Below are 23,561 nucleotides of genomic sequence, written 5' to 3'. Positions count from 1 at the left end.
CCACCTCCCCACTAACCTACCTGCAGCTCTAACCAACAAGAAGTACTTTTCCAGGGCCCGTTCTCAGGTTGGGGAACAGCAGAGAAAACCTTTCTGCACACATCAAGAGGCCGGATCTGATCCGTACTTTCCCCTCCTGGAACCAGAAAACGCTGCCCCTCCTCCCTGTCCGGCTAGTAACTCGGGATAAAGCAGAACCAGAGAGTCCGCACCCCAACAGCTCAGGCCAAATGCCCTCTACAGTCGGGTCTCTGACCGGAAGCCTCCCCGCCTTGGGGCGGCGGGCAGGGGAAGGGGCGGGGGCCGAGGAGGCGGGCCCGGCGGCGGGAGGCGGGAGGCGGGGGCCGCGGGCCGGGCGCGGAGGATGCACGCGGGGGTCCTGGGGCTCTCCGCCCTGCTGCTGGCGGCCGAGCAGAGCGCGCGTGAGTGCGGGGCACCCGGGGGCTGGGCGCCTGCCTGCTCACCCCTCCAACACCCTGGTCCACCCAGATGCCCCGGGACGTACACGGCAGCCTCCCGGCCGGGCACCCTACCTAGGTCTGGGCCTGGCACTGCGGGCCAGTGCATGCACGGTGGCACCCCACCGCGCGGGCTGAGCACGCCCGTCTAGTCCTTAGTGGATCCCCGCGGATGCACGATCCTCCTCACGATCCTTGGATGCGTGATTCCCCCAAGGATGCATGGTCCCCCTGTGCATGAGACCCCCACGGATGCATCATCCTCCCTGGATGCATGGTCCCCCCAAGGATGCATAATCCTCCCGTGGACCTGGCACATGCGTCCCGCGCTTCTTTCCAGAAAGGCCTGCTGGCTCAGCGAAGCGCTGCGGGTGTGAGACGTGCTGAATGCGGGCCTGGGTGCGCCCTGCTCTCCCTCGGTTCTGGCTGGCCTGTGAGTCTTGGCGGCGGGGGAGGCCGCTCAGGGACCCGGGTTGGCTTGGGGGTGGGACGGGGCTCCGTGTCCGCCCGGTCCTGGAGGACTGTGACTGCGCCTCGGGTTTAGGACGGGTCGGACACGGCCTGCTTGGGACACCCCAGTCCCGCGAGGAGCCAGGTGGGGCCAAGCAAGATGGCAACACTGTTTAGCGCCTTTCCAGTTTGAACTTGTAACTCTTTCGGTGCCAGAAAGGAGGCCTCCGCCCACCTCCGCCGGCCTCCCTGCAGACCCATCTTCCTAGGAGGAGTCCCCGGGTATGGGGATGGGGGAGGCAGCCTTAATGAGACCTCGGCCTCGAGACCGCAAGGGACCCCCACCTCTCCCCAGCACCCACGCATTTGGGGACCCTGGCGGGCACTAGCCCTAAACTTCAGCCCCGGGAGCCAGTTTGCTACCTCAAGGTTGAACCGCCATCCCCGTGGGTCCCTTCCCCGGGGGAGGGGGCCCAGCCGCGCTTTTCAAAGGCGCAGTGGGCAGGACCCGCACCCAGGAGGGAGCCCCTGTGAGATCCACAGCAAGGCACTGGGTCCAGCGCCCCACTCAGAAGGGCTAAGACAAGACAGGCCCCTCGGGTGTCAGCACCCACCCCACGTGGTCCCGCGGCCATTGTCCCTCCCTTCCTCTCAGCCTGGAGTGGCCCAGGCCTCAGCATTCCTCAGCCTGGGCAGGGCGATGACTCCTCCACAGACTTTTTGTGCAGCCTGCCTGGTTTGCAGTGTGTGGCAGGAAGCCCAGGGTGGTTCGATGAGGGGACAGAGCCTGGGACCAAAGGATGGGCTGTTGGAGCCCTGACCCCTCTGTCCACACCCACCGGGTTCCTATCTGAACCCCCCAGCAATGCTCTCTTTCCACTATCGCACCTTCATGTGCGCCTAAATCCATTTTAAACTTAAATATGGAAAAGCCAAGCCCCAGTTGTATAAAGTGATTACTGTGCATCCTGTGCTTGCTGGTGCTGAACAGATAGAAGCTTCCCCTCCCCACACCCCGCTGTCACTGATGTGGATGCAGATCCTCAACTGGATTTGTCTAATTCCTTCAACCACGTTACTCTACCCTTCCATCCTCAAAGATACAATAAATAAAGCAGTCCCCACAGAGGAGGTTTAATATTTTCTGAGCACACAGTAGGTGCCAGATGTCTTTTCCACCTGCTGTTCTACGCCATCCAACAGTCCCTTCATACGACACTGGTGTCCGATCCTCTGGGTACCCTGGAAAACCCTGGCCCTTCATTCAACCTCACACCCCTCTGTACTGCCAGCTGGTTCTGCCCCCTCACAGGCAGGGTCTAGCCCAGAGCCCTGCTGGTGGCAGGGACACAGTGCTGGCTGGGGACCTAGGATCATTCCAGCCTTCCGCCGACCCTCTGGTCTTTCCTCTTCCGCCCCGCAGGCTTCTGCACCATGGTTTACTCCTTCACCACAAGACAGCTCCTCTGGGGGTGGCTGGCCCCCTCTGTGCTGCTGCCTGTCTTCCTGGTGCAGGGCCTGAGCTATCTGTGGTTCCGAGCAGACGGACATCGAGGCCATTGCTTGTTGGTCATTCTGCACGACCTATAGCTTGGCATGTGGAAGTGGTAAGGACTGGCAGCCTCCTTTGACTCTGAAGCAGGATTGCATGAGCGCAATAGGCGGCTTCTTCTGTGCATATGGACTCTATCCTTACGGTCAGTCATAGAAGGTCAGGGTTGGGCGAATGTTCAAAGCCACCATGTTGAAACTGAACCCTTGCTCTGATGGGGGCATCCCTCCCCCAGCCTGGTCTTCCTGGAGCATCTCTAGCATCAGGGGGCTCCTTCCAGATGCAGCTGTGGCCCTCCCAAAGCCTTTTCTTGACTTGAGCGAAATTCAATCTTTCTGTTGTTCAAATTCCTTGATCGAGACTTTAGAGCCATAGAGAGTGATCTGCTTAAGGTAGTGCCATTTAAACACCTACTACATTGTCAAGGAAGGTGGCATAGATTTAACCACAGACTGGAGAAGGGAACTGACCTAGTTACATTTACATCAAGGCTTGAATGCAGGAAGAAGCCATTCGGGAACCAGGGCCAGTTTTTTCCATAGAACACCCAGGATGGGCCTAGTGCCCGGCAGTCTTACCTGTGGTCTACGTCTTCAGGAAAGATATTCTTTTCACTGGTATACCAGCTATCCAGCTGGAGTGTTAGGAGAGATGTGGCAGTGATTGATGTAAATGGCCAATTTCAGTTCTCACCTGACTCATAATCCCACAGAGTTGCAGGGAATAACAAAAGGGAGAACAGTTGGGGGATCCGATCAGTGAAGCCGTGCAGCTCAAGTGTTCGTGAATTTGTAGACACCGAGGATTGGAAGGGCGTTCAAGGAGTCACTGCCAAGTTTCAGATCTCGGGCTGTGCTCCTGTCTGTTCTTGGTGCCTTCGAGCTGTTCCCAAGGCTTTCTCTGAGGGAGCTGAAGTGAGTTTTCTGATTTCTCAGCTGAAACGGAGGAGGGAGTGAATCCCTTCACAGCCAGAGCAGAATCTCAGGTAGGAGGCAGAGGGTGCTTTTGAGAAGGATGTCAGGCCACACCCCAAATTAAACTGGGCCCCACGGAGCTGGAACCTTAGATTCTGAAGACGTAAGAATCCCATTTGCAACCACAGCAATTTTGCCCAAAGCTGGGCCTTTGTGTCCACACATGCAGTTCCTCTCAGAAGACTGGACTCCTCCTAGTGGGAAGAGAGTAAAGATGGTTTTTTCACTGGACTCACAAAGGATGGAGTCTCTGCTGAGCACCACCTACCACTTCACCCCCTTCCCTCAGCTCAGCATGGTGAGAAAACCTTTAAGGGCTCAGTTCCCTTGTAAACACCAAGTATGGGACCTCGAGGACAGACAACCTATTGAAAAAATGAATCACTGCTCCCCCAAGCAAACATCTGAGAGCTCAAAAGGACAGTTAAGTCAATGCCGGGGACTTGAGAGAAGCTTCCTGAATAACTGCAGATAAATCTGCCTTCTGGGGCTCTGTAGGGACCCTCGGGCCCATCTGATCCAGTGCCTTCTTGAGAGATGCGATGTGTCGAAAATCTTGGTGCTGGTGCCCGACAGTGACTCCACACTCTTGTCTTCCCCACACTCCCGCAAAAGTTTCTCAAATGATGCCACGAATATTAAAGATACTAAAAAACTGAAACGATGGGGCCGGCCCAGTGGAGTAGCAGTTAGGTTCGTGAGTTCCACTTCAGCAGCCCCGGAATTGCAGGTTTGGATACCGGGCGCGCACCAACGGACCACTTGTCAAGCCATGCTGTGGCGGCGACCCATGGAAAGTAGAGGAAGATGGACACGGATGTTAGCCCGGGGCCAATCTTCCGCAGCAAAAACAGGAGGATTGGCATCGGATGCTAGCTCAGGCCTAATCTTCCTAACAAAAAAAAGGAAAAAAAACTGAAATGAATAAGTGAAGAGAGACACGAACATTAGAATTTAGGAAAAATAACTAGTCATCTATATCTCTTCTTATTTGGGAAAAAAGTAAGATAATTAAAAAAAATACATAATTTAAAAGGACAAAGAAAAGAAGTGAGAAAAGGGAGGAAATGTTCAAAAAGAAGACAAAGCCAGATGTACAATTATTCGAGGTGAGCCATAGTTTGGCTCTAAGTTAATACCAGCCAGTGCAAGCATAAGAGCTACATGATTTGCAATGTTTATGAGATTAAAAATAAGCCACACAGTCAGAAATCTGCTTCCTCAGAGAAAGTTTTGAAAGTTGGAATAGAAAGCAGCAGACCTATTCCTCATCCTGACACCAGCTCGTTGGGTTCTCACAGAGAAAACACTGGGGGAGGCAGGGTCTTTCAGCAAAGCCAGGCTGCATTTTGAAAAACTGTTTCTCATCAGGGCCTGCAAAGGCCGCTTTGGACAAATTGCAGTTCACAAAAGTGCCTGATGGAGGAGCCAAAACAATTGTCTTTTGCACAATCCTGAGGGGCATTCAAGAAGAGATCACTTGAAGTGACTTCATGACAAAGTAGAAGAATCTACTAACAACAGAAACACCAATAAAACACCACCTTCTTGAGATAAAGTAACGTATGAAAAATACGAGGACTTAAAACATAATGTATTCTTTTTTTTATTCCAAATAATAATACTAAATTAACATTGTTGATGCAAATAATCCATACTCAATCTATAAATTAAAATTGGGCTGACTTTACTATAAGCTGTGTTTGAGAACTATAGCCCAGGGTCTTCCTTGCCCAAGGAAGGAAGTGCATCAAAGAAGTGGGGTGTACAGAGTGGTTATATACCATCTTGGAACAAAGAGCATACATCACAAAGAGAATATCTCTTGTGCTACTGTCATGTGATGCTTAGCTGGCACAGCAGGTCATTGGTCAGTAGGTCAGTGGTCACAGGTGAAGACAGCAGGTTGGTAATTAATCCTTAGTTCCTAGGAAGAGATACTTGTCCTTAAAGAAATGCCAATATATTGGAGGAAGTTACATCCCTGTCTTTAAGGGCATCATTCCTGTCTTTGGGACACTGCTAGTGTTTAAAGCAGATGTACAATGAATGCTCAACAGGCCACATCAGGCCCTTTTGGAAAAAGAAGGTCAGGCTGAATTAGTTTTGAACAAATGGCTTCCTCATGTACTTCCGTATATCCTATTGTTTCTCATTTATTCACCATTATCCTGCTTTTGATCAGTAATCTTTCCACAGAAAGCATTGATGATCACAATATTGTCCCTTGGAGCCAGGCTAGTTGCTGCTTACCCTGGGTCCATCATGTCTCTGGGTGCTAGGCTTTTATCTCATTGATTTGCCCACTTATCCACATTGCAGGGAAATGGTCAGACAAGCATAGAGGAATATATTAACAGAGGAAGCATTTCATAGGTTATATCATTTTTCAATTAATTTTAGATTGTTGCACAAACATTGTACATGTGCTTTTACATGAATGCTCATACTCACATTGCTTACAATTATAGAACAGGTACAGTAACAATGATGACAATTCAATATTTGAAAAGATTAGTTTTAAAATGAGTTCTCTGGCATAGCCTTTATGAGAAAACGGTTGTGAGATCGATCGACCATCTCAAGTCGCTGAGCAGTCATTACTCCAGCCTGTATGCCAGTCTTACAACACTGAGTCAAGCAAGTAGTAATTAGATTGAATATTATGACTAATCCAAGAATTCCAAGGAGTAATAGAAACAAGAATTGCAATCTGGATCAAAAAAGGGAACCAATACCTGAAGGGCGCCAACCAAACAAATCAAGACTGGGGGTAGGATCACTTAAGGTGTTCACCTGCTTTTTCATGTGCTTTAGCTGAGATGAAACATTGGAAGATCATTGGGTATAAAAGCACAGCATCCAGTTTGAATGATTGTATATGTACCACCTTGGGTTGCTAATAGACTATCTAAGGCCATTCTATTTTGAAGGACACCTTTCTCATTAAAGACATTTCAATATTTAATAAGGCTATTCCTGCTTGACTGTCGATAAGGTCCTGTTCAGTAAATTTAGTCAGGGCTTCTATATGTGAAATGACATTTTCTAGCCCCACGGAAGGAACAAATATAGCTGCTAGGTGGTCATACCTGTGGAACACTGAAGGAGCCCTTAAAGTGTGGAAGATGGGCAACAGCTGTTAACTCAGGGCAACTCCTTCCCCACTTCCAAGAGAAGCTCAGGATCTACTGTTTTAGCCATCCAGGCAGTAGCCAAGGCCAGTGATTTGCTCCACATAAACACTGAGTCCCATTAGAAGCCACTCGATAAACACCTGACCTTCAAGACCAGTCTGTTCCAAACCAATCACTTTCTTGAAGTATGGTAGTATTCTGAAAACCTTAAATGGAACCATTATAAAATGAGTATACAGTTTAAGCATTACAAAGGTTTAAACGAGGAGATATAAGGTTGGGAATATAGGCCTGGTCCAGAGTCTAGGGACAGCTGTCTACAACAGATCTTCTTCTCATCCTGGTTTGGAGATTTTTGCCTTGGTCAGTTGAAGTCCTGTATCAGAAATAGAAATTGAAACCCACTTGGGTGGAGAGGCCTGGTATGGTCCTTTCCAAGGGCTGCAAAGAGTCTTTTATCTTCTGTATTTTTCAGTAAACAAAATCTCCAGGTGGAAGTCCATGATTCTTAGGTCTTCATCTCCCGGGAGCTTACTGTGAAAATAATCAACTGCTAACTTCTCTTTTTTTTTTTTTGAGTGTCTCAATGAGACCTTGACAATAAGGTAAGAAATCTTCTTTAAGCAAAGTTGCTTCATACATTCCTTCATCTAACTGCACAGGCCGTTCATTATTATCACAAAAGGGGACAGCTGATGTCTACCAAAGTGTGTAGGTCTGAGATTGAGGAGCACTAGCAGAAGAGCTTTTGTCCAGAAGAGATTAAATGCTTCTGAAAGTTTTGACAATTGAGTTTTCTTTGCAACATGAGTTAAAATGTTGTGTTATTGGCCAAAGTCATAAACAGATTTAATTATTTGCCTGATGAAATGAGTTCACAGTTCACTGTGTAACTCAGTAGGTATTCCTCCAACGGGAATTATATTTTCCAATAATACTTTACCTAAAGCCATTGCTCTATTGCAAGGAAAGGCCTCAACCCAATATGAGAACATGCAGATCATTGCAAGATATATTTATATCCTTGAGATGGTGGCATTTGAACAAAGTCCAATTGCCATACCTCAAAGGGTCCCTTAGGAAGGGGAAAGTGGCTTTATGACCCAAGAAATGGTTTCCCTAGGTTATTTCTTTGGCTATACAGTACAATGAGCATGCTTTATGAGCCACTGTATAAGAAAGTTTCCTAAAGTATTGTTTGCCCTGTAAAATCATCTTTTCAGGTGCCCAATGGGTTAACTGGTGGATGTGCTGGAGCAGTGGCAATATGCACTATGGGTTATTCTTATCGGGCCCAAACCACTTCTACATGGTAATGTCAAAAATTCCCCCTTTTGTTACTACTTTTGTTTTTCTTCTTCTGTGGCAAATTTCTGAGGCTGTAGAAGGAAATCTTTTACTGGATTAGCAGAGTTAATAGAAAGTGATGTGTATTCTTAAGGCTGGACAGCATCTCCAGCTTGATAATGTCCTTGCCATCCTTTAAATAAGACCCATCTGTGAACCAAATTAGATAATAGAATGCAATTGTGGTCATTTTACTCTTGTGGTGCTGGAAGAAATGTAGTAGGGTTAAGATAGTGAATAATATTTACCTACAAAATATAACCTAAGGAAGCTTATCATTATTTACTTGACACTGCTTCCCATGCAATTTAGCAGAACAAACTACCCTCATTAGTTTAGTAGCTTCCTCTTTATAGGAAGAGAAAACAAATTTCTTTGAGAAATCCCAGGGGCCCTCTGAAAATTTGCAGATAAATATTCAAACCAAAAGAAAGACTTCAATTAGGATATGAATTTTGAAGAGATTGTCAAAAATGTCAAAAGGTTTTAAAGCCCTTGGTCAAAAAAGATCAAGTGCTGATCTTGTGTCGCTGTGAATCAATGGCCACTTTGAAACAGTGCTTCGTTATCCATTTGACCAAAGTGAGACTTATTCAAAAGTAAATAAAACCTTTTATAATCTCTTTATCAAGAGCAGACTAAAAGTCTAGGAAAATTATCCTTTTCATAGAGAAAGAGAACCAAATTTTGATTTTTGTACCAGCTTACTTTAGATATTAAAACTTACTTAATTAAATTTATTTCATCTTAGCCCACTTGACCATGCACAAAACTCTTTCTTCAGGGTTCTTTTTCCACAAACCTTCTGCAACTTTCTTTTTACATTCAAAATTCATCCCACGCCTTTGTTCCTTCCTAGTACGTCAGGTCAAGTGTATCTTGCTCCAAAAAACAAATCAAAATATTTCCATTATTCATACCTTCTTTACTGAAAATATACATCTTACTTTCCTTGAATAGAAAGATGTTTTCCTTAGTAACTTTTAGTAGCTTTAATGGCATATATTAATTAGAATGTTTAGCCCTTCCACACCTTAGTTTTTAGTGAAAACTAGGAAGTAAGCAGTTATGACCCATCCTTGATGTTAGCATTCCCTGGCTTGGCAAACTTATAAATGCTTTTTATATTTTCTAGAAACATGTTACTTCATAGTACAATCTTTCAATAAAATTTGACATGTTTACTAATAGACTTAAACCTTTTTTAGTTTCTCTATAATGAGAAGCCAAAAATGGATACACCTATATTCAATAATTAACATCTAATATTTTACCTTACATGGAAATTAAGTAGATACTCAATAAATTTTATCATTTAACTCAATTAGCAAAACTCTAAATTTTCAAGTTACCAAAAGGTTTTGAAATTATTTTCACCATATACACCATAACACATAGTTATTGTTAAAAATTTCACACAACTCCCTATCTTTTTCACATTGATTTAGTTTACTTGTTTCTATACTGATAACTCTGAAAATATGTTTATGTTAATCAAACCAACAAACTAAAATAACCCTCCACTTGCCAGAGATTGTTTTATATTATGTTCACTTGAAAGATATTTGGCTTAGTTTCCATTACATTTATATAAGCAATTACTTTAAACAAACTAAATAGAGCTCTTTAAAAATTATACCATGCAGAGGGAAGATATCACACATATATATCATACATATAGACACACATACACATAGACTCCACACCTATTGTTTTAAAATTGCTGCCAAGAATCAGGTACAGTAATATAAACTCACTACTTATGAAAGAATAACTGAATCCAAATTTTGTTCTAAACTTTTTCTACTAATGTTTGTGGAGAAGACACTCAAGATATTATATTTTGGGAGATTGTGATCTCGTGGCCATTTTTCTTGCCTTTTTTCCTTCTTTTTTCCCTCAATCTTAGGAATTGGTGATGAGATAGATACCAGTTCCTGTAGAGGTGAGGCAATAAGCCTCTATGAGTTAAAGGAAATAGGTCAAATCTGAACGACCTCTAGAGTTGCTTTCTACTTTTGCATAGCTTTGTAAGTTGAAGAGAGTTGCTCTTAATTTCTCAGAAATTTGGGTTGTAACTTAAATGACATTATAAGTCAAGCTACCTGTCCAACTACTTCATACTAATTCGCTTCTTTCCCTCTGGGTGCTTGGTTTTATTTTAACTTAGGGAAGAAGGCCTAAAATTCTTATCAGGCTCTGAATATCAGCTTCCAGTTTGGCTGAATTTCTCATTGTAAGTTGCTAAATCCTTTCAAATGTCTTGCCAGGTTTCAGCCTGGAGAAACAGTAACTATCTGGCAGTGTTGTACAATTCCATAATCTTTAACATAGCAGTTTCCAAGAATGTCTCTCGGAGTCTCATTAACTCTGGGAGTATATACAGCGGTGCCTGTAAAGCTATGGCCCCATATATTTTCCTTTAGGTACCTTTTATAACTTAATTTTCTATGAGCTTTTTGCAACAGAACTTTCAATAAGGTTATTTTGGAATTTTGAAGTTTTTGCTTTTAAGTGCACTTCTTAAATAATCTTATCTATTCAGAACGTTCCTTCTAATGGCCAATGTAACTCCCCTGAGGTTGGCGGCAGTTGGATAGGACCCCTAGCATCGAATGGGGTGCAACTCATCTCTGACCACAAAATGGGTTGCAACTGCATTTTGTCTGACCATATTTCAGGACCCTGACCTGACGATTATTAAGCCAAGCCCTCAGGGCACAACCACGGATCATAAGAAAGTTTTTCCTTTCTCTGTAAATATTTACAGCTTCCAGAACCTTGAGTTTGAGCAATTATGCCAGAACGTGGAGAGCTTGACTCTTTAAAAGATTTCCCTATTACCTGGCTCTTATAAAGGATCCTAGAAGTGGCCACCGTAATTTTAAATTATCCTAGGTTATCTTGTCAGCCATTTACAGCTATCTCCATTTGGTTAAACAATTGCAAATGTCAGCATGAGGCCAGTCAGAGTTCTGAGGGGAGGCTGACCACTCAGGAAATGGTTGGCTTTCAGAATCTCGATTTCCCATTTTTCTTTTAATTTCAGTTTACTATTAAGTCTGAACAATTTCTAGGGACAGTGTGGTGGATCTGACACTCCTTCAAGGTTCTCAGTCACCTGAGAACACCTTGCAGCTGGTATCCCTTCTCTTCCGTGCTGAACAAGGTCAGACTCTCATTTCTCTATCAAGCAGTTTTTTTGGACTTTATAAACACAATTCTTTGCAATTTAAAGCCAAATTAAGTAGGTCAGCCTGCCCCAGTCACTCCCAAGTTCCCCCCTAGGCTCCCTGACCTAGGAAATTCCCCCTAGGTTTCTCTTTCCAGGAATTCCCCCCAGGTTCCTCTTACCTAGGGTATGTATATACCAGTACCTCCTTAAGACACTTAGTCTTAAGGTTGGAAACAGTTCATATAAACTCTGGACCATTGACTTAAAATAGGAGGTCCGAGTTTCAGGGGAAACCACCAGGGTTACCTGAAGAATGCAGTGATTCGGGGGCTCAATGGGCCCCTGTTGGTACCAAATTCCACTTCAGTGTAGATTCCAGGTGCTCTTCAGTGGGTTTCTCTGGAATCCTGCTGTGACTACACCAAGAAATGTCAACGCAAATAATCCATAGTCAATCTATAAATCAAAATTGGGGTGGGATATTATGAGTCAAGTTTGAGGATTATAGCCTGGGGCCTTTCTTCCCCAAGGAAGGAAGGGCACCAAAGACGTGGAGTGTACAGTGTGGTTATGTACCATCTTGGAACAAACAGCATACAGCACATATAACAGGAATATCCCTTTTACCACTGTCACAGGATGCTTTGCTGCCACAGCAGGTCAGTGGTCACAAGGTAAGCACAGCAGGTTGGTAACGGATCCTTAGTTCCCAGGAAGAGATGCTAATCCTTAAAGAAATGCTGATATGGGGGGATGTTACATCCCCATCTTTAAGGGCATTTTGTTCCTGTCTTTGGGACATAGTAAATGTTTAAAGCAGATATACAATGGCTCAACAGGCCACGTCAGACCCCTTTGGAAAAACAAGGTCAGGCGAATTAGTTTTAAACCAAATGTCTTTCTCATACCCTCCAATATATCTTATTGTTTGTAATTTATTTATCAATGTTAAGTCTGACTCTATTCAAGAATGCCTGACGTTAGTGACTATTTGTGTAATGAAACCTTCGATTTCTCCATGCCTCTCCCTCCCAGAAAGAACAAAGTGTTAGTGGTCCATTCCAGGGGCAAATGCAAGTAGCCCGCGCACCAGAAGTGGAAGCCTTGTGGCCAGAAATGCTGAGAGCTAGGTGAGGCACCCAGGCAGTGGCAACATGGACCATGAGGAGCTTCCCAGATGCCCATGTGATCAGGTAAGCCCCAAGGGCACCCCTGAGCCAGGTGAGGACTCACAAACAGGCCCGATGGGAGTGTCTATGGTACCTCACCTCGTGCAGCAAATTGGAGCTGCTCCTCTTCGTGGGGAAAAAGTGGTCCCATGCACACTCTGGTGGAAGACTTTGGGGCAGAAACCCCAGATGTGGGCATGTTTGTCATTCCGCTCAGCAAACCTGCAGCAGCGCCTTGTCACATGAAACACACGAGTTTGGGACAAGACTGTAAAGAACAGAAAACACAGTCCTTGCCTTCTGTGACCTTGTTCTGCCCTTTACAATATAACCCTCGCTTGTGTGCCAGGACCTGAGATCATTTGTCAGTTCACTTTAAAAGGAGTGCTACAATAACCATCCACCCAAAAACTGGAACTTTCATTCGCACCTGGTAAAGGACCAGGAAAACAGAATTTCTGACATTACTGAAGGAATGTCATTTGTTAACATTAACAATGTCATTGTTAACACTTTTTTGTTAACAAAAAAAGTCATGGAAAGCCCACCTTTCTCCAGCTCTTTGGAAGCAACAGGTCACTGAGAAATGCTGAATTCTGATGGCTATTTGACAGCGGGAAAACTGACTGCCAATTCAAATAACAGGATGAACTCTGACTGTGGTCTACTCTGCCAGCATCGCCCACGGCAGTGCTGGGAAATGTGTTCTTCCAGGATGGGGAGGTCAGTGAGAATCAGATCATTCAAACCCAGGGGCAAATCTCCCCATTTGAGCTTCAAAATCTAAGGTGACACTCTGCTTTCTGATCCTTCCTCCGGAGTCACCAAACAGGAGGCCGTCACGTCCCTGCTGTGGGTGTGAATTATCCATAGTTCCCACCTTCCCAGCTTGGAGCAGGAATGTAGATCCAGAGGCTGCCCTGGAAGCAGCTACTGTTCTGATGGGTGACAACTTGCCGCCACGACAGAGGGCAAATGCACCTCTATGACCACAAAGCTTGACCCTTGCTTTCCTGGGTCTTTTATGAGGAAATGGGGATATCTGAAAGGACCTATAGAAGGCTAAATAATGGCCACCCAAAACTTCAGGTGGAAACCTGTGAATGTGACCTGTCGGGTTAAAGGACATTTACAGATGTGATTAAGTGAAGGGTTTTGAGATGGGGAGATTCTCCTGGATTTTTTGGCTGTGCCCTAAACACCAGCACAAGTTATAAGAGAGAGGCAGAGGGAAATCAGACACCCACAGAAGAGCAGGAGGCCATGGGTGCACAGAGGCAGAGACTGGAGGGAGGCAGCTGAAAGTCAAGGACTTCTGGGAGCCACAGAAAGCTGCAAGAGGCAAAGAACAGACTCTCCCTAGAGCCTCCAAGGGAGCCTGGCCCAGCCAACATCTCGATTTCGGCCCAGTGACACTGATCTCAGATTTCTGGCCTCCTCAACTCTGAGAGAACCAATGTCTGTTGTTCGACGTCACAACGTCACCAAGTTTGTGGTAATTTGTTACAGCGGCCCCGGGAAACTCTGACAGCTCTAAACCCAGAAAGAAGTGACTTCACTTCCTGCTTCAGGAGAGTCGGGTCTTGTCAGGACTTGCTGTTATCAGAGCAAACCATGACAGAGAAAGTGTGCACTTACCCTTCTTGTGACCACCGCGACATGAAGACCTGCTTCTACTGCAGGTTTGAGCAGCAGAGGAGGCCGCCGTGAATGTGCCTGAAGACAGCACAGCAAAGATACAGCTGCGAATACCTTCCCCACACATCTCCCAGATCCCATGATTTCTAAAGGTAGTCTAGCACACTCCCCTCATTTCAAATGTGGAAGTATTGCTTCACCTGACTAGTACAAAAGCACAGCTTTGCTCCCAGAGACCCCCACCAACCCTGCCCAGCCCCCAATCATGGCTGAGCTTCCCTGGGCTTGGAGCCTCAAATCTTGCATGCCAGCCAACACGATTGCAATTGCAGATAACTGAAAAGTCAACACAAGCTGGATAAAGCAAACAAGGGCTACTGTTTGAGCAATTCAGAGGGAGGTCAGGCTTCGGGGTCCTTGGACCCACTGAGGACACAATGTCCCCAAGAACCCAGTATACTTTCACCACATCTAATTCACTCCCAGATCCACTTCTTTACAAAAGGAAGACGGCAGTTACACTCCTGGGGCAACGTTGTTTTTTTGTACCTTGCAAGAAAGAGAGTTTTCCTTTCTCAAATGATTGAACAAACATGCTGGGCTTCACAATAGTGGAAGTTCCCACCACGACCCACTGCTGATCATTATTTTGGCCAAGAAAATGTCCTATCTGGTTTGCTGGGGCCTAGGTTAGGGGTCCACTCTGGAACACTCTCTGAGGTCAGGTGTATGGGTCAGGGGTCCCACCATGGAGTGGACATGAGGCCATTCCATCTAATTGGTGTGGCAGGGGGAGAGAGAGGAGGAGCTCAGCTGGAAAGAGTCCCATGGGCAAATATCAATAGTTGTGTTGTAATTAGGATCATAACAGGCAAGGTTCAAAACCAAGTGCTGTTGTGCAATCACCGAGGGGCTGTATAAATAGAGGGCCCTCTAACCTGCAGCAGCCACGGTGGTCCCGTCTCAGAGCCAGCCCCTCTGTCTTCTGCCACCCAGGATCAGGCCGGCATCGCCATGAGGAGCCTCTACCTCCTGCTCCTGACCTTCCTCCTCCTCTTTGCTCACTTTGCTGCCGGTAAGTTCTGAAGCCAAGCTAGCTCCAGGGCACAAGGTTCTCATGACCAGGGAATGGGGACTTGACCGCATACGGGGAGTGGCTCAGGGTCTAGAAATAAGTTATAAATCTGAGCATCAAGGAGAGCGTCAACCAACGAACAAATGTCTCTTAGCTTTATCTTAACTTACTGGAACGTGGCCCTCAGTGTCTCTTCAGACTAAGCACGGGGGTCATGTCCCAGGAAGAGGGACCCAGTGAGTAGGTAGACAGCAACACCCATGTGCCACGCCAGGCTCTCAGGCAGGCAGGTGTGGTTTGCCTTGGAACAAGCTTGGGGATAACTACCATGTAGGAGGCACCATCCCCGGGGCTCATTTGCCATCTGAGTTCCCTGCCTGGGAGAGAGCACAGGACGTAGGAGAAAGCTGGACCCGGGAGCCAAACACAAGCATTTTTCTTACCTCCAGCACAGACTCGCAGTGGGTACTCAGACAAGGCACCAAGCTGTCCCCAAACCCAGCCCTGTCTCCTCTAGGCTAGAAATGAACCCCAGAGTCCTCCAGGGGGTCTAAGGACAAACAGGAAAGAGGTCAGGAAGGGCCTTGTAAAGCAGCAGATCATGCAAGTTGTGTCCCACCTCTGGTGTTCTTGCCATTTTATTATGTGTGTTCTCTGCCTGGATGCCCCACTGTGACAGGCCCACCACGCCAGCCCCTGCTGAGGCCCAGATCCAGCCCAGGGGATGACAGGACGGCAGTCCCCTGAGCCCTGGCTGCTCTTTCTGTCCAGTTCCTCTGGCCAAATCTCTCCTGCCCTTTTGTGTCCAGGGCACGTCGGGGGTGTGCCGTGTGCAGTGGTCTCATCAGGCGACTCGAGGTCGCACAACTCCTGTGGTGCACCTGGAGCAGGGGCTGGAAGCTGGGGCGCAGGCGGGGAGCTCGGGGTCAACTTTCAGGGAAGACACTTCAGTGTCTGGCCTTTCAGAGTCGAGGCTGTCCTGCCAGCCAGGAGCCATGAGCAGCAGTGGCAGCAGAGCAGAAGGGAGCACGGGGCTCCCTGGGCTTTCTGAGAGGCACCTGCAGAAGGAGCTTCTCTCGCCGGCTGTTCAGTGCTCAGGCCACAGCCCAGCTCTCACACTGAATATTGTTCCCTACAGAGACACTGAAATATCTTCCTCTCCACAGCCTACGCCGTAGAGTCAGAAGAGGAGTGCGAAGATTCTGGCGCCCAATGTCAATTTTTTTATTGCTCAGAAGGTTACAAAAAGATTGGTTCCTGTTGGTTTGGAATAAAGAAATGCTGTAAGCGCATTTCACGGATTGAAGAACCTTGGAGGACAAGCACCCCGACCTTGAAATAAAGGGCTCACTTTACCTCTTAAAGTGTTGTGTTGTTATTTCCTGAACATGAGGAAGTGATCTCTGCTGTGTTTAAGAACGGTGATTACCACGTGTAAAAATGTCTGGGAGATGGGGCCGGCCTCATGGCATAGTGGTTTAGTTCATGCACTCTGCTTCGGCAGCTCAGGGTATGCAGGTTTGGATTCTGGGCACGGACTTATGCACCACTCATCAAGCCATGCTGTGGCAGGCGTCACACGTACAAAGTGAAGGAAGATGGGCACAGATGTTAGCCCAGGGCCAATCTTCCGCAGCAAAAAGAGGAGGATTGTCAGCAGATGGTAGCTCAGGGCTAATCTGCGTCATCAGAAAAAAAAAAGTCCAGGAGAGATGTGTGTTTTGAAGCAGGGAGGGAATTTACATGTGCATGACAGGGCCTAGGTGTGGGGAGGCCTGGTGTACCTGAGACAGGAGATGCTTTTACATGGAAATGTTGGGGTTTCAGGTATGTGCTGGAAAAAGGATCCTAGATACATAATTATGGGATGGTAACTGTGGTGTCCCTACGTAAGGCAGATGTCTACACAGAGGGGGAGAAGGAGGGATATTTAATCAGGAATTCATCTCATTCTGTTTGCTACATGATGCTGAACCATTTTCTGGGCCCTTCAAGTTTGTCATTCGACTCTATAAGACTCCACCCCCAAACTTAGTGGCTGAAAACAACCACCACCTACTGAGCTCGTGATTCCACGGTTGGAGGAGGAGCTGAGCTCAGCTGAGTGATTCTTCTGGTCTCACCCAAGAGGTATGAATCCTCTGGGGCTGCCATAAAGAGTACCACAGCCCAGGTGGTTTAAGCAATAACAATTTACTTTCTCACAATTATGGAGACTGGAAGCCCAAGATCAAGATGTCAGCAAGGCTGGTTTCTTCTGAGCCTCTCTCCTTCACTTGCCCATGGCTGCCTTCTCCCTTGTCTTCCCACGGTCTTCCCTCTGTGCCTACAGTGCCCAAATTTCCTCTTCTTGTAAACATGCCAGTCATCAAGGATTATGGCCCACTGTAATGACCTCATTTTAATTTAATTACCTCTTTAAAGACCTTATCTCCAAAAACAGTTCCATTCTGAGGTGCCAGGGGTTAGGACCTCAACATATGAATTTGGGGGGGCACAATTCAGCCCAGAACACCTGGGCTTACTCCTGCATCTACAGTCGCCTTCCAGGTTGACTGGGGGCTGCCTTCTAGCTGAGACAATGGGAAATCTCTGAGCCAAGCCTCTTCTCATCTCAGGCTCACCCAGGCTTGTTCTCATGGTGGCTTCCAGGGTCCCAACAGAACCAGAGGAAGCATGCAAGGTATCTTGAAGTCTAGGCTCACTTTCGCTGTCTTCTATTGACCACAGCAAGTCAAAAGGCCAGCTTAGATTCCAGAGTTATAGAAACACACTCCACCCGCAGAGGGTAGGAGCTGCAAAGTCACACTGCAGAGGTCCGCTTCAGGGAGGGAGGTACAATGGTGACCAATCTTCCATCGACCACAAGGGATATCCTGGGCCCTGCTACCTTTATGGGCCTTGTGTGTTGTATGAGGGGGCTCATACAACTCAAAGGGGGAAGGCTCAGATCTTCACGAAGGCTGCCTTAGAGACAGGATTCTCTGGACAAAAGTGCATATGGGTCAAGGCTCTGCTCTGGAGACAGGACCCAGAGTCCCACCAACAACAGCCTGGGACTGTGACGCCAGTGGAAGAATTTGCTGAAAAATATCACACATGACTAGTTGTTGCAGAGAAAATCAGAATTTTCTGGGCTCCTTTATACTTATTTTGCTCTTTATATTGTCTGGTTTTGGGACCCAGAAAGGGGAGGGGACCTATAATGCCATCTGTGCTGAAAGCCCCTGAAGGTCTCCACCAGACCTTTCCCTTCCCTGTGGACCTCAATGTGGTCATGTCTCTCTCTACACCCAGGAGCATGACTATGGGGGGTGCGGGGGGGGTATTAACACCCTCATCATCTCCCGCAGTCTCCTCCCTAATGCTCCCCAAGTAAGAATGAAATAGGGATGAAACAAAAAACTTGCAAAACAAATGCAGCTTCAAGACCACACCCCAAACCTCTCCAGCCTCACTGCTCTGTCTAAATGCTTCCTACATAGTCCTCTGGAGCCACCCGACTCTGCCCTCACAGTCCCCTAATCAGAACACGGCCCAAGTCCCCACCTAACTCTCCTGCTGCATCTGCCACCTGCCCTCCACTGCCCTCTCATCCTCTCACCCCACACACCTTGCATGTCCGTGCTATGTTCATGCAAACCGGAAAGGACCTTCCCGGGCTTAAAGCAGCTCCCTTCCTGATACCCATGGGAGGTATTCACAACTTCCTCTGCTCCCCCAGAACATTCATTGACCAGGGCTATTGGATCTTAAAGGGTGGAGGAGAGGAGAAGGGAAAAAGTCTGCACAGTGACTGACTGAGGGACTCGGATGTCTGCAAATCATCATCCTCTATAACCCCAGACCCCTTGCTGCATTCACACCACAAGTGTTTATTGACTGCTGCCTCTGGGAAAGGTACCGGGATGAAGAACTCAGATAATGTCCCTCCTCCTGGGTGTGATATTCTAGTGGAGGCAGATGGACAATGAGAAAATAAACTAATTAAGTGACACCCATGCTGGGAAGAAAAAGAAAGCAGAGTGAGGGGATGCCCAGTGTCCAGGAGGGGCTATTTTACACCGCGTGGCCTGCATGAGCCGCTTTTCTGTTTTTCATTGATAATTAATGTTAGTTGGTTATTAACACTCTCAACTGCGCGGAGGAATTCCACCACCAGTTGAAAGCTTACCAAGTAGGAGAGAACAGTAATGTCCTCAGACCCTTGACACAGACACAGTACTGGATTCACCCCCGTTACAGATTCTTGGAGGGCAGGGACCCAGCCCCACATTCCTCCCTCACCTCACCCCAGGTCTCCAGGAATACCGCTGCATCCTGTAACAGAGTGCATCTGCTTCTCCCCGGGATGCTGCCTGGTCTGTGATGAGGGACGGTATGGGCATGAGCCATTGCTCCCCACACACATAGTTGGCCCTGTGTCTCCACTGCGGTGGGGATACTTCCAAATTCATCCAAACAAAACACACCTTGGAGTTTGGGTCCTGAGTTCCATCATCTCTAGCACTTTCAGGGCAGTCAACATGCCCCTTTGGCAGCACGTGCCCTTCATGTCAGCAGCACCTCCCTGCTCATGATCGTCTGCTCCAAACACATTCAAATGAGGGTCAGGCAGGAAAAGATAGAGAGTCTGAGCCAGTCTGTAAAAGGGAGAAACACAAGCAGAAGAGGACCGAGATGTGAAGTCAGCAGACACTGCCAAACCGCCCTGGCCTGCAATTCCTCTTCCTTTTTGTGCCAGGACAGCGATGTCTTGACATCCTACCCACCACAGGGATGTTTCAGGCAGGAGGGGAGACTGTGCTCAGGCAGAATTGTGTGATGTGGAGAAGGATGCACACTGTGGAAATTTTCTAAAGATTTTCTCATTCAATTGGGTTTTGTCACTGCCTGGCATTCTCCCATGATACAAATACAAACATATTTTCTCAGAATCTCCATCTGGACTCCTCTACCCATGCATCCTAGGAAAGACCCCCAGGTAGTGGGGGAGCTTGGGTGACGTTCCTATGACTACTTAATTCAATGCACCATCCCACGTAGGAGCAATCTTTGAGTCACAAGAGTTTGAACACTGTGTTTCTATAGAGTCTACACTAGGCATTTCCACAGAGAGAATTTAATGTAGGGAACTGGATAAATGAGTTGGAGAAATGAAAAAGCAAAACAGGGACAGTGAGGTGACAACTGCAGGATGCAGCCCCCACCCCAACAACAGGGAGAGAAGAGAGAAGACATTGGGGTTATCAGAACCAGGAGGCTCAGAGAAGGAGCCCCACTCAGCTCCGAGCCTGCCTCCCTGGGAGCTCCTCCGGGCCACATGTGGTGGTTCTGGGAGTGCCGACAGCGACAGACTGGAAGCCACCTCAGCGCCTGGGTGGAGGGCCGTTGCTGGGGCATCCACAACAGGAGCAGGAAGCCAGCAGAAAGAGCAATCAGCCTCCCCTCTTCTGCCGTCTCGTCTTCCTATGGCTCCTGTCTGCAGAACCAAACAGAGGGAACTGGCAAAGGAGAAACATGCTATGCAGAGTCTCAACCCAGCCTCACAAGGTCGGGGTTGACGACTCTGTGTGGAGCTGAGGGCCAATAGTCATTCTCCTGGTGGCTTGGCCAACTGTGTCAGGACAAGTCCTGTCCAGGCACCAAATCGTGACCCAGTGGAAGTATATACATTTTCCATTGCTGCATAACCAACCACTCCAATACCAAGTGGCTTAGAGCAACACAGATTTTATTTGCTCCTCACTTTGTGGTCCAGTAGGTTGAGCTGGGCTCTCCCAGAGTAGATCATGTGTCATCATTGAAATTGTGACTGGACTGGGCCATCTCAGATGGCCCTGCTCACGTCTGGAGGTCGGGATCAGTCTCCAAGAGTCCCCAAAGTTAGGCCCCTAGCACCCTCCAGAGACTGGGAGATGGGGGCTCTATCTCCCTAGACAGTCACATTTCAAACAGGGGCTCCTGAGAGAGACATCCCTGGGTTGTAAAACTGGCAAGAGGCTTTTAAGAAGGTTTACATACATCTCAGAGAGACAGGGAAGAAATTTACAGTGACAAGTGTTCTAAGTAAATGCTCTATGGAAAGGGCAGTCAGGGTCCTAGACTCCAGAAGAAGCCTGTCGGAAGTTTAGTCTAGCTGAGGGGAACATCTTAGTGCTGGCCAGAGGGTGCCCCAGTGCTTCACGGGACAGGCTCAGGGTGCTGAGAGAGAGAGAATGAGAGAGAGAGACAGAGACAGAGAGACATATATAGATGAGGCAGAGACAGAAAGACAGAGAAAGAGAATTAGAGACAGAGAGACAGAGACAGAGGGAGAGACAATGAGAGAGACAGTGACAGAAAAAGAAAGAGACAGAGAGAGACACAGACAGACAGAAAGAGAAAGAGAGAAGCAGCTGCGGGGCCCCGGGCCTGGGCTTGGAACTCCTACAACATAATTTCTCCCCTTTTTCTTGGTCAAAGCAAATCACAGTCCAGCCAAACTCAAGAGCGTGAAGAAGAAGCTCCACCTCTTAGTGGAGAAGTGGAAAGTCACACGACACAGAGGTGGGCGTGTCAACACAGAAGGAATTTCTGGTCCCTTTTCCAATCTGACACGAAAGGCTTATTTGTGGGTCAGGTGTTTACACTGTAGCCATGCACGGTTCTCTAGCCCCTGAGATTTCTGTTCTGCCCACTCCCACTCACCATCTATTCCATCCCATGGCTAGGATGTGGGGTGAAAACCACTCTTTTCTGAGCTAAGGCTATCCTCCAGGGACAATAAACCCCTTTCTCCATGATGTTTTCTACTTTTCCTTTCTAAAAACCCTCCCATAACTTCAAGGCAGAAGACATTGACTATAACTCTTATTCAAACTGGTGCTTTCCCAGGAGAAAGACCCTCCTCCAAACTTTTAAATCATTGCATTCTTTTTTTAACATATGAAATATGGGATATATGTAGATGCCTCAAATAATACCTCTGAATTAGGGGAAACGTTTTATTCTAAAACTTGAAATGTTGAGGAAAGTATGGAATACTGCAATGATCCCTCCTCAACCATAAGCATCCTCTACTCCCGATCCTAATTTCTGCATGCCATTTCAATTTTAAATTCCTTTTCTAGTAGATAGAGTCCTGCTCCCAATGTGTACACGTTGTGACATATTGCCTTTGCAGGACTGCTTGACAAAGGAAGAGCTGAGGTCTGGAAGTCAGTGAAAAGGGAGGTTGTCATGGGGAGAGTGAATGGGACTTTCGAAAATGAGGTTTTGGGGAAAATGAAGCTGAAAGACTGGAAATCCAGACCTTAGAACTGCCCCCTTGTATTGGTTTAGAGAGAAGAGACTCAAAAGATTTATGGAAAGCTCTGACATCTGTATTGTAGAGTTAGTCTCTGAAATGGGGAGAGACCTAGAAGACCAGAATTCCAAAGTTGTGATGAGTAAACAGGAAATGCGTTGAAAAGTGAAGGAAAACTGGGCATGGGGAGGGGGAGGGAAGGCTCTCAGGATAAATAAACATGACCTTCAAGGAAATAAAGCATTTTATGAAGCACATTAAAACTGTAGGGGAGAAAGGAAGGTGTCTGACTTCGTGGTTTTATTTTGGTAAAAGGAAAATAATCATAAGAGCTCTGCTGGGTTTACCGGGTCACCTGCCTTGTCCACTCTATTTTCCTGTCAAGAGGGTAAATTCCTCAACTGTGCCTTGTTCTACTGCAGGATTGTGCAAGGAAGGAGAGAGTCCTCCATCTAATCAAACCATGTGATCAGTGCAGCAAGGTCCTGTAGGAATGGGAAACACCCTTGACTACAGGATGGCACCGGAAAACTCCCTCAAAATAAAAAGGAGCAATAGTTTGGCTAATTGCCTGCTTTAGGAGCTAAAGACTCCAAATTCGTCATCACCCTCAGCGTGCCTAAACACTGCTTCTTCCTTGAATTATACAATAGATAGATAGACAGACAGATAGATAGATAGATGATAGATAGAGATCCTGAGAGCTTTTCACCGTGCGGTCTTACTTCTTACACCTTGAATCTTGATTAACCCTCAAGCCCCTCCGGAAAAAGCGCTAGTGAGGGCAGAGATCCGAATGGATTTGAGGGCGAGATACAGAGGAAGACGCCAGTTAACACCCCCTGTAAGATTTCTGAAGACCAATTAAGTCCTGGAATCCAACTCCTTCCATACACACGCACTCCCTGACTAGCGGTTACCTGACTGCCTTTCAGCGGCCCCAGAGGAGCTGAGCAGTTTAACCACCTCCCCACTAACCTACCTGCAGCTCTAACCAACAAGAAGTACTTTTCCAGGGCCCGTTCTCAGGTTGGGGAACAGCAGAGAAAACCTTTCTGCACACATCAAGAGGCCGGATCTGATCCGTACTTTCCCCTCCTGGAACCAGAAAACGCTGCCCCTCCTCCCTGTCCGGCTAGTAACTCGGGATAAAGCAGAACCAGAGAGTCCGCACCCCAACAGCTCAGGCCAAATGCCCTCTACAGTCGGGTCTCTGACCGGAAGCCTCCCCGCCTTGGGGCGGCGGGCAGGGGAAGGGGCGGGGGCCGAGGAGGCGGGCCCGGCGGCAGGAGGCGGGA

At 47.3% G+C, this 23,561-nt stretch overlaps 2 long non-coding RNA genes across 2 annotated transcripts; one reads left to right on the top strand and one right to left on the bottom strand.

Moving 5' to 3' along the window:
• The first annotated feature begins 409 nt into the window (after positions 1 to 409).
• Positions 410 to 16,332, top strand: LOC131393903 (uncharacterized). The gene is made up of 3 exons (XR_009215998.1): positions 410 to 891; positions 12,129 to 12,286; positions 16,142 to 16,332. It is a non-coding gene; the product is annotated as an uncharacterized LOC131393903 (long non-coding RNA).
• A 1,708-nt stretch (positions 16,333 to 18,040) lies between these two features.
• On the bottom strand, positions 18,041 to 23,421 carry LOC131394108 (uncharacterized). Its single transcript, XR_009216069.1, has 3 exons — positions 23,246 to 23,421; positions 19,448 to 19,618; positions 18,041 to 18,058 (listed from the first exon to the last, which is right to left on the bottom strand). It is a non-coding gene; the product is annotated as an uncharacterized LOC131394108 (long non-coding RNA).
• Between the last annotated feature and the right edge of the window lie 140 nt (positions 23,422 to 23,561).

Source organism: Diceros bicornis, chromosome 29 (assembly GCF_020826845.1).
Source record: "Diceros bicornis minor isolate mBicDic1 chromosome 29, mDicBic1.mat.cur, whole genome shotgun sequence".
NCBI classification, from domain to species: Eukaryota; Metazoa; Chordata; class Mammalia; order Perissodactyla; family Rhinocerotidae; genus Diceros; species Diceros bicornis.
The sequence above is the reverse complement of the archived record's forward strand: the minus strand, read 5'-3'. Positions and strand labels throughout refer to the sequence as shown.